The following is an 11455-nucleotide window of genomic DNA, read 5'->3' on the forward strand; positions in this document are numbered from 1 at the left end:
ATGGTGTCGCTGAAATGCCTTGATAGCAAGGCATTCAGCAACACCGAAAACCCAACCCAGGCCACACTGTGACTTCTCCGGAGCGTGGTCACAAGCGTCACTGTGAGATTTTGCCTCTTGCAAGATGGTGGTGTCCATTAAAAAAATAACCAAGTTGCCAAAGTTTCCAAGAGAACTCAGGTGCTGCATTGAACCATGGATGTCAATGGAACCCAGCTTTCTCATCAAAATGTGATTAGTAAAATATTTAAAAAATAATAAAAAAATATAAAAAAAGCTAAAATAAATACAAATGTGGTTACATTTATAAATAATTATGCAGTGATATCGCCATCAGGGCAACTGTCCAGTTCCAACAAAATGTACTGAAAAAAAGTCCAAAAAAGAAAAAAAAAGTTTATTTTGAAGTACTAATGATAGCGCTGTATCTTTCCAAAAATCCTGAAATGGAAAGAAATATTAGCATTTCAAATACCCAAGTGGTGTCTACTTAAAAAAAAAAAATGGTTTGATGGGGTAAATTGAACTGACCAGCTTCTAAGATGTCCCAAATGGGACATGGAGGCAGAAGGACCAGATGCCAAAGTTCCAAATTAAAAAATGTGCACATCCCAAATGTGGCGTTTTACCTCTCAAAGCAACCCGACAAACCCATACATGGACGGTATCACTGTACTTGGTAGATGTTGCTGAACCCATATTGGGTTGTTGTGTCAGTGACAGTGACTTATAGCAGGACCTATAAATTCATACATGAAGTACAATGTATGTGAAAAAAATATATAAAAAAAAATACTACCACAAACTTTGGCAAAGGCTGGTGTTTACTACATTATCGTTAGCAGCCCTGCCCTATATGTAGATGCTGTTTTCTGCAAACAGACCTTTGGGTTGTGGAGTTTGCAGTCTTGGGCAGAAGAAAGAAGAAGAGACAAGAGAAGAAGTGGAGCTGCAGGAAAGGAAACATGGACATGGAAGTGTTCGGCAGAGAAGGTAGGGAGACAGGGCATTTACAGGCCAGTAAGTCTTACATCTGTAGTGGGGAAATTAATGGAAACTATGTTAAAGGATAGGAATGTTGAACATCTGACGTCACATGGGTTTCAAGATCAAACACAACATGCGTTTACCTCAGGAAGATAATACCAAACTAATCTTATCGATTTTTTTGATTGGGTGACTAAAGTAATTAATCAAGGTGGTCCAGAAGACATTGGGTATCTGGATTTCAGTAAGCCTTTTGACACTGTCCCACATAGAAGACTTATAAATAAACGGCAATCTCTGAGTTTAGATCCGAATATTGTTGAATGAATTAGACATTGGCTTCAGGGATCTGTACTTTGACCAATTCTCTTCAACATTTTTATTAGTGATATTGCAGTAAGGGATGTCTTTTTTGCTGATGACACAAGCATTTGCAACAGGGTTGATGTTCCTGGAGGCATAAGACAAATGGCAAATTATTTAGGTATACTGAAAAAATGGTCAGAGCTTTGGCAACTGGCATTTAATTTGGATAAATGCAAAGTAATGCATCTAGGGTATAAAAATCTCAAGGGCCGAGTATAGAGTATTTGATACTGTCCTAACCTCAACGTGCAAGGAAAGGGATTAAGGATCAGAGGATTTAAAGGTAGGTAGGCAATGCAATAGAGCAGCAGTAAATGCTAGCAGAATGCTTGGTTGTATAGGGAGAGGTATTAACAGCAGAAAATGGGAAGTGTCAATGCCGTTGTACGGAGCACTGGTGAGACCTCACTTAGAGTACTGTGCACAGCACTGGAGACCGCATCTCTAGAAGGATATAGATATGTTGGAGAAAGTTCAAAGGGCTACTAAAATGGTTCATGGATTACAGGATAAAACCAGGAAAGGTTAAAGGAGAAAAACTACCACAAGAGGACATATTCTTAAACTAGAGGAGCAAAGGTTTAAAGGTAATATTACTTTACTGAAAGGTAGTGAATGCATGAAATAGCCTTCCAGCAGAAGTGGTAGATGTTAATACACTGAAGACATTTAAGCAAGCATGGGGTAGGCATGAGGCTAAGCTAGATATAGGATAAGGCTAGGGACTAAGGAAAGTATTCAGAGGTTGGGCAGACTGCATGAGCCGAATGGTTCTTATCTGCCATCACTTTATATGTATCTATGTGTCATAGAGTGAGTTTGCATTTTAGTATGTATGTTTGTTAGTTATGGGGACTGAAAACAAAACTAATGCATGCTTTACAATATCAGCCTGTGAAAATATAAAATGTGTCACTCACCACTCCTTTCTCTTCAAAATCTACCTCTGGACCATAACAACCTCTCCATTATTGTCAAGACTTCCATCCTGCTTTACACCCACTTCAACCCAACACTCACTCATTCTCTGATCACCACAGAACCCCACCACCTGCATTCTAATTGGATTTTCTCCTTATATATATATATAGTCAATATATTATATTATTCTATATAGTCAAAATATTATATGATATATGATTTACATAGCTCCATTATACTCCTATACAATGGGTAAAATATGCGTCCAAGCTTTTCCATGCCACATAAGCAAGACATGACAGGTGTAGCTCTGTCAGTATCAGTTAACCCTTTCATTACCAAAAAAAACCCTTTTAAGCAATACACCAGCATAGCATGATGGAATGAATCCATTAAGTACTAAACTTGCATGGCAATTTATAGCAAACCCTTTTACAGAGCATCTGCTCTGTACTAGAGATAAAGAGAGTTAAAGAAGCATACTTTTGAGGTACATTGATTTGGTATATTTAAGTAGATATACTGTAACTACCACTGTAAGTGGTCAATTTCAAACTGTATACTACATACATAGTTTATAGTGACACTATGCGTGAGATCATGCTAGTGGAAATGTAGGTGCTGGGGGAGGGGGTGGGTGATGTGTTCCCTGCCCTTACGTTTTAACCATCAAAATGAGGAAACAGATGTAACATAGTAACATAGTAACATAGTTCATAAGGTTGAAAAAAGACCAAAGTCCATCAAGTTCAACCTATATACATATTGTGTCCCTACTGTGTTGATCCAGAGGAAGGCAAAAAACCCTTATGAAGCAGATGCCAATTGCCCCATACCAGGGGGAAAATTCCTTCCCGACTCCAAATATGGCAATCAGAATAAATCCCTGGATCAACGTTCTGTCCCTATTAATCTAATATCCATAACTTGTAATATTATTGCTTTCAAGAAACACGTCCAGGCTCCTTTTGAACTCTTTTATTGAGTTTACCATCACCACTTCCTCTGGCAGAGAGTTCCATAATCTCACCGCTCTTACTGTAAAGAACCCCCGTCTGTGCTGGTGTAGAAACCTTCTTTCCTCCAGCCGTAGAGGATGTCCCCTTGTTATAGATACAGTCCTGGGTATAAATAGGTCCTGGGAGTGATCTCTGTACTGTCCCCTTATATATTTATACATAGTTATTAAGTCCCCCCTAAGCCGTCTTTTTTCCAAACTAAATAACCCCAATTCTGATAATCTTTCTGGGTACTGTAGTCCTCCCATTCCCCTTATTACTCTGGTTGCCCGTCTTTGAACCCTCTCCAGCTCCACTATATCTTTCTTGTACACTGGTGCCCAGTACTGTACACAGTATTCCATGTGTGGTCTGACTAGTGACTTGTACAGGGGTAGAATTATTTCCTTGTCGTGGGCATCTATGCCCCTTTTGATGCACCCCATGATTTTATTTGCCTTAGCAGCAGCTGCCTGACACTGGTCGCTACAGGTAAATTTACTGTTAACTAAAACTCCTAAGTCCTTTTCCATGTCAGTCGTCCCCAGTGTTTTCCCATTTAATACATATTCCCAGCCTGGATTTTTCTTCCCCATGTGCATAACCTTACATTTATCTGTGTTGAACCTCATCTGCCACATCCCAGCCCAAGCCTCCAACCTATGCAGATCCATTTGTAATCGTGCGCTGTCCTCTATTGTGTTAACCACGTTACAGAGCTTAGTATCGTCTGCAAAGATTGATACTTTACTATGCAATCCCTCTACAAGGTCATTAATAAATATATTAAAAAGAATAGGACCTAAAACTGACCCCTGTGGTACCCCACTAGCAACAGTCACCCACTCAGAGTATGTACCATTAATAACCACCCTCTGTTTCCTATCACTGAGCCAGTTACTTACCCACATACACACATTCTCCCCCAGCCCAAGCATTCTCATTTTATGTACGAGCCTTTTATGTGGCACCGTATCAAATGCTTTGGAAAAATCAAGATATACGACATCCAGCGATTCACCCCGATCCAGTCTTGAGCTCACCTCCTCATAAAAGCTGATCAGGTTAGTTTGACAGGACCGATCCCTTGTAAACCCATGCTGATATGGAGTCATACACTTATTTTCATTGAGATACTCCAAAATAGCATCTCTTAGGAAACCCTCAAACAGTTTACACACAACAGAAGTTAAACTAACAGGCCTATAATTCCCCGGGTCACTTTTTGTCCCCTTTTTGAATATTGGCACAACATTTGCTATGCGCCAGTCCTGGGGAACAGACCCTGTCACTATAGAGTCCTTGAATATTAGAAATAGGGGTCTGTCTATTACATTACTTAACTCCCTTAGAACGCGGGGGTGAATGCCATCTGGACCTGGTGATTTGTCTATTTTGATTTTTTTTAGGCGGCACTGCACTTCTTCCTGCGTTAGACAGGCGACATGTACTGGGGCATTTATCTCATCCTGCTGTATATTACCTGGCATTTCATTTTCCTCTGTGAATACAGCAGAGAAGAATATATTTAATAGATTAGCTTTTTCCTGATCCCCGTCTATAACTTCTCCCTCATTACTTTTTAAGGGGCCAACGCTTTCATTGTTAACCTTTTTACTATTTATATAGTTAAAGAACATTTTGGGGTTTGTTTTACTCTCTTTGGCAATGAGTCTTTCTGTCTCCAATTTTGCTGCTTTTATCTGATTTTTACATATTTTATTTTTTTCCCGATAGCTTTTTAGTGCTTCCTCACTGCCTTCCTGTTTTAGTAGCTTAAATGCCTTTTTTTTGCCATTTATTGCCCCCTTTACATTTTTATTTATCCACATTGGTTTTCTCTTGTTCCTGACTCTTTTATTCCCATACGGTATGTACCTTTCACAGTGAGAATTTAAGATATTCTTAAAAATCTCCCATTGAGCGTCTGTACTCTTGTTTTTGAGGACATTTTCCCAATTTACAGTGTTAAGGGCTTCTCTTAGTTGATCAAACTTTGCCCTCCTAAAGTGCATAGTTCTTGTGGCTCCTCTAAGAGTTCCCTTATTGAAGGACAAGTTATAATGTATCATATTGTGATCACTATTTCCTAGATGTCCCCTGACCTGCACATTAGTTACTCTGTCAGGTCTGTTGGTTAATATTAAGTCCAGTAGGGCGCCCCCTCTGGTCGGGTCCTGTACCATTTGGGACAGATAATTATCCTTACTTATAGTCAGAAACCGGTTTCCTTTATGAGATTCACAGGTCTCGGTTTCCCAGTTTATGTCGGGATAGTTAAAGTCCCCCATAGTAACCACCTCATTGTGATTAGCTGCCTTGTTTATTTGCTTTAATAATTGATCTTCTGCTGCTTCCATTATATTTGGTGGCTTATAGCAAACCCCGATCAGTATTTTATTATTTTTCTTTCCATATATTTCTACCCATAATGACTCCACATTATCATTTCCCTCACATATATTCTCCCGCAGTGTGGCCTTTAGGCTGGACTTTACATAAAGGCAAACTCCTCCCCCTTTTCGTTTTTTCCGATCCTTCCTGAATAGACTATACCCCTGTATGTTAACCGCCCAGTCATAGCTATCATCCAACCATGTCTCTGTTATACCCACTATGTCATAATTTTCTTCAGACATTATTAACTCCAGTTCGTCAGTTTTATTGGTCAGACTTCTGGCATTAGTAAGCATACAATTTAGAGGTGTATGGTTTTTTTCCCTATGAAGCCTATCCCTATTAACTATTATAACCCCTCCCTCTGCTCCACCCCCAGGTACATTTATAAGCCCCAGCTCTCTATCTACACTATCTTCCCCTTCTATATTGTAGTTTCCCTCCCCCCCTTTCCCTAGTTTAAACACTCCTCCACCCTTCTGACCATCTTCTCCCCAAGCACAGCTGCACCCTCCCCATTGAGGTGCAGCCCGTCCCTACCGTAGAGCCTGTATCCGACAGAGAAGTCGGCCCAGTTCTCCATGAACCCAAACCCCTCCTTCCTACACCAGGTTCTGAGCCACTTGTTTAGCTCCCTAATCTCCCGCTGCCTCTCTGGTGTGGCACGTGGTACAGGTAATATTTCAGAAAATACTACCTTGGAGGTCCTTGCCTTAAGCTTGCTACCTAAGTCCCTGAAATCATTTTTAAGGACACTCCGCCTCCCTCTCACTTTGTCATTGGTGCCAATGTGCACCATGACTGCTGGGTCTTCTCCAGCCCCTCCCAGTAATCTGTCAACCCGATCCGCGATGTGCCGAACTCGAGCGCCAGGCAGACAACACACTGTTCGGCGATCCCGGTCTTTGTGACAGATCGCCCTGTCTGTCCCCCTAATAATTGAGTCCCCCACTACCAGCACCTGTCTGGTCTGCCCTGCGCTCCTCCTTCCCTCCTTACTGGAGCAGACACCCCTCTGGTGGTCAGAGGCAGTGACTTGCTGCAGTACTGCTAACTCTGAACTAACATCCCCCTCATCTGCCAACCGGGCAAACTTGTTGGGGTGTGCTAGATCAGGACTAGCCTCCCTGGCGCTTTTCCCCCTACCCCGCCTTCTAACTGTAACCCAGCTAGCTGCCTGACTGTCTTGTACCTCCATCCCACTATCCTCCCCCACCTCTACCTGCGAGAGAGCTTGCTCAGTGAGCAGCAGACTCCTCTCCAAGTTGTCAATAGATCTCAGTGTTGCCAGTTGCTCCTCTAGACTCAGGATTTGTGCTTCCAAATGAGCAACCCGCACACATCTCGCACAGCAATATGCACCCTCGAAGCGCTGCTCAAGGATTGCATACATTGAGCAAGATGTACACCTGACCGCATTGTCAAACATGGAGGACATCTTGGCAATGGGGATAGCTCCAATAACTGGCAAAAACAGACAGTAAGGCGCAAAATATATATAAATATATTATATGCAATCACAAGGATTTATACTTTACCCTCCTTCTTGCTTTTTAACTCCTTCTTTGCTTGTAACTCCTCACTTAGAGATGTCACTTAGGAGATTCGCCCCAGCTCAGGATTCGCTTGTGTGTCCAAGCTAAATGCAACTGCAAAAGCCAAGCAGAACTCACAGATGTGATGTATATTCTATTGCATTACTGCTTTTTATGACAACTCTTCAGACACCTGAACCTTGTAATCTTCAGTAAAGTATAGAAGAATGGATAACGGCAGTTTTTCTTTGGTGTGGCTTGTCTGTTTTTCCTTCTTTTATCAACCATGTCTTGGTATGGATAAAACAAACTGTGAAGTCATGGAGAGAAACTATTTTGAGACCTATGGATATTTAATGTTTAATAAATGTTATGGATTTGAGAAAATGAATTTCACAGTTGCAACATTTTGTACAGTGGATAGATTGAATCTACAGAGTTCTCTACAAGCAGTACCAATGGAAACTGATTGGCTTTGTCTACACTTCTTTACTGGCACCATTCCACCTGGAATTTTTTCCCAGTTTACCAATTTGAAACATTTATACGTATATGGCATTTTACATCTATTATCTGAAAGTTTGGGAGTTCTTCCACACCTATCTACACTTTGGATTGAAGCATATAATTATTCCATTGTTGGAAAAGTTGACCTTGGAGGATTTGAAAATCTGCAAGAGCTCAAATTGTCTGGGATCCATTTTTCAGATTTGAACTATTCCACATTTGAGAATTTAATCCAGCTAAAGCGTCTCACTTTAACTGGCAATAATATATATTTTTTGTCATCAGTAACGCATCATTTAACAAAAATGAAATCCTTGCAATATTTATTCATTGATGGTAATGAGATTACAGAACTAAGAAAAGAGGATTGCCTTCTTGAAAACTCATATTTGGCAAATCAGTATGTGAGATTAAATATTAGCTTTTTGAGCCTGAATGGTTTACAAATAACATATGTTGGGAACAATTCATTGTGCAATTTCCCCAGCTTGTCATTTTTTAAAGTCAATATTCACAGTTTGGTTGCTGAAAATGTATTTTATTCTGGGATTAAGAAGGTTAACATCCTTTCTTTCCCATATGTACAGTTTGGACATTTGGATATCTGTTTATATGTATCATTCTTTAACATAGAAGAATTTCAGCTCCTGAATACAGAAATAAAAGAAATTGATACATCCAGTGGTTCATGTTCAACTCTAAGATTGTTAGATGTATCTTATAATTTGATACAGAAAGTTTCTGTCTCACAAGTAAAGAAATTAAAAAATCTCAGGGATCTCAATATATCCAACAACCAAATTACAAAATTGGACATTTGCCCTTCTGAAACATCTTCAACTAAAATGGAGCTTGTATACCTGAATGTATCATTCAACTATATAAAATCATTAAAACAAGGTCAGTTTGCATGCCTAAAAAACCTAAAGGTTTTAGTTTTAAACGACAACAAAATTCATACTATCAAAAACTGCACCTTTTGTGGATTAGACCAATTGGAAGTTTTGAAATTGGAATATAACCAAATATACATGATCAGGGAATATGACTTTGAAGGCCTTTATTCATTGAAACAACTAGATCTATTTGAGAATGCATTAGAATCCGTTGATGACTGGGCATTTGAGGATCTCAAAAAGCTTGAAGAAATCACACTGACTTTTAAATATAATTTGGAGGAGATATGGTGGTCTAAGCAAATTGCCAGTTCTCTAAGGAAACTTACTTTAAAAACTGATGATGCGTATATTACACTTCTACAACAACATTTTAGTATGTTTTATTACTTAGAAAGTTTACTCATAGAAGCTACTCATATTTTCGTTGACATCTGCGAAGAATTCCCATTTTATAGAGTCAAAGAATTAAAGTTAGTAAACAACGTTGTCTTCAGGTGTTATTTGACATTTGAACAAGCATTAAGCAATTTCATTAATCTAGAAAAACTACAGTTTACCTCAAAGTTGGAACAGACCACGGGAATGTTTACATTAAATTCTACTTTAATCCATTTAACAAAACTTGAATATTTTTGCTTGGAAAACACAGAAAAGTTGGTTGAGACTGCACTTATAAATTCAGATGAGTTATTTCAAGGTTTAGTTAACCTAAACATTTTGCATTTGATCAGCTCAGGAATAGACTATTTAAGCTCAGATGTAATGTTTAAAGACTTGAAATCACTGTCATCCTTAATAATAGAAAATCAACAATTAGAAGAACTAAAAGAAAATGTTTTTTCTCCGATGAATAACCTGAAATACATTTATTTGCCTGCTACAAGCATTGTTTGCAGCTGCCGTCTGATGTGGTTAAACCAGTGGCTCTCGTATAACAAGCAAGTTTCATTTATTGATTTTTATTATCAGACCTGTTTTCTTAAAAAACAAAGTATTGAAATAAATCTTGTTTCATTCTTGGAAAAAAATTGCAATTTTGAAACAGAGTTTAATATCTTCATAGTTACATTTGTCGGCACATTCCTTTTTACATCCATCACTATGTTTCATGAAAGTATCTGGTGGTATACAATGTATTTGGTCTACAAATTTAAGTGCTGGCTGAATCACAGATTGAGAGGAGAGGGTAATGGCCAATATCAATATGATGTCTTTGTTTCCTATAACACTTATGATGAGCAATGGGTAGCAGAGCAGCTACTTCCCAAATTAGAACAAAATGGGCCACCTTTTTTTAAGGTATGTATCCATAATCGTGACTTTGAGATTGGGAGAGACATTGTAGAGAACATAGTAGACAGTATCTGTAAAAGTAGGTGGACAATCTGCCTTATTACACGCAGTTATCTACAGAGTCACTGGTGCTCTCTAGAGATGCGAATGGCAACTTACAGACTTGTAGCACAGAGGACAGACTCTCTTATACTGATATTTCTTGAAAAGATCTCTAGAGAAGAGCTGCAATATTACCACAGACTGACTAAGCTGTTGGATAAGAAAACTTACCTGGACTGGCCCGATGACATCAATGGACAGGCATTATTTTGGGCCAGGCTGCGTAAAGTTATCTGTAGTTACAGAGATATATGTAATGACAATGCTCTATGAAGGGTGGCAGGTCACCTAAGAAGGAGCGGAGATCTTAGCTTTTCTTTGCCACATATCTCAATTGCTTGCTTGCACTGTAGCATTGTATGAACCACTTTTATATGGTATATGTGCCAGAGATGTGTGATGAAAAGGGTACAGATTGTCATGCTCATCACGCCCAGACACCATTTAGTAACCCCTGTAGCACTTTTAGGTGGAGCTGTTTTTTTATTTTATTTTTTGACATGGGAATGGGCTTTCTGATTGTGGTCTGCTTTCTTCACTTATGCATATTTAGATCTTGAAAATCTCAAGTTTTTCTGTCACATTACTACCTATTATCATTCTACACCTCATGCCACTAGACTGCATGTGAAAGGCATCAAGTTACAGGGGATAAAGGTCCAAATAAGCTTTGTCTCAAAGTACATAGATAAAGATACTAGTTGGTCCAAATAGCTCCTATCTCGATATTTTCTTATTTTTTACTTTTATATTTTGGCAAATTGTATAATGTCACTGTATTACCTTATTCTGTTAACATTTTCATTTTTCTTGTTTGAAGTTTTAACTGTTGTTTCTCTCGTATCAGATGATCAAAAATAAATGTTATATTGAACAAACCTTTGGAATTTGTTGATTTTATGGATGATACTGTTTCAGGGATAGATATTTTTCCTAAATGGCTTGACACAGTATTTTGGCACGTACGGTATTTAGCACTCTTCAACAAATAGTACCTTCAATGACACACACACAATTCTTATATATTCTTACGCACCTACAGTAGCACTTTTAATATGTACTACCAGTTGAAGATTTTTCTCTGAGTGATGCTGCAGAGGAGGTGATTTGTACATGCTACACGCTTCAGCACTAAATGGCCCGGCTCCATGAATGTATGTTGTCTACTGCTTTCTGGTCCAACAGTTAGTTACTCCTTGATGCTTCCACTTCTCAGTATTGGCACTTACAGTGGACCCGAGCAGCTCTTGCAGGTCAGAAATTTCACAAACTGACTTGTGACAAAGGTGGCATCCTATGACAGTGCTATCTTTAAAGTCCCTTTCTGCTTTCCCACTCTACTGCCAATGTTTTATTCACCTGTTTGCAAACAGTATGGCTGAACCACCAAAACTCAATATTTTGGAGGAGTGTCCAGATACTTTTGGTCATATGGTGTATATATATAGTA

Source organism: Sceloporus occidentalis, unplaced genomic scaffold (genome assembly GCF_023333645.1).
Source record: "Sceloporus occidentalis isolate IW3139 unplaced genomic scaffold, rSceOcc1.0.p SCAF_30, whole genome shotgun sequence".
In the NCBI taxonomy this organism is placed as follows: Eukaryota; Metazoa; Chordata; class Lepidosauria; order Squamata; family Phrynosomatidae; genus Sceloporus; species Sceloporus occidentalis.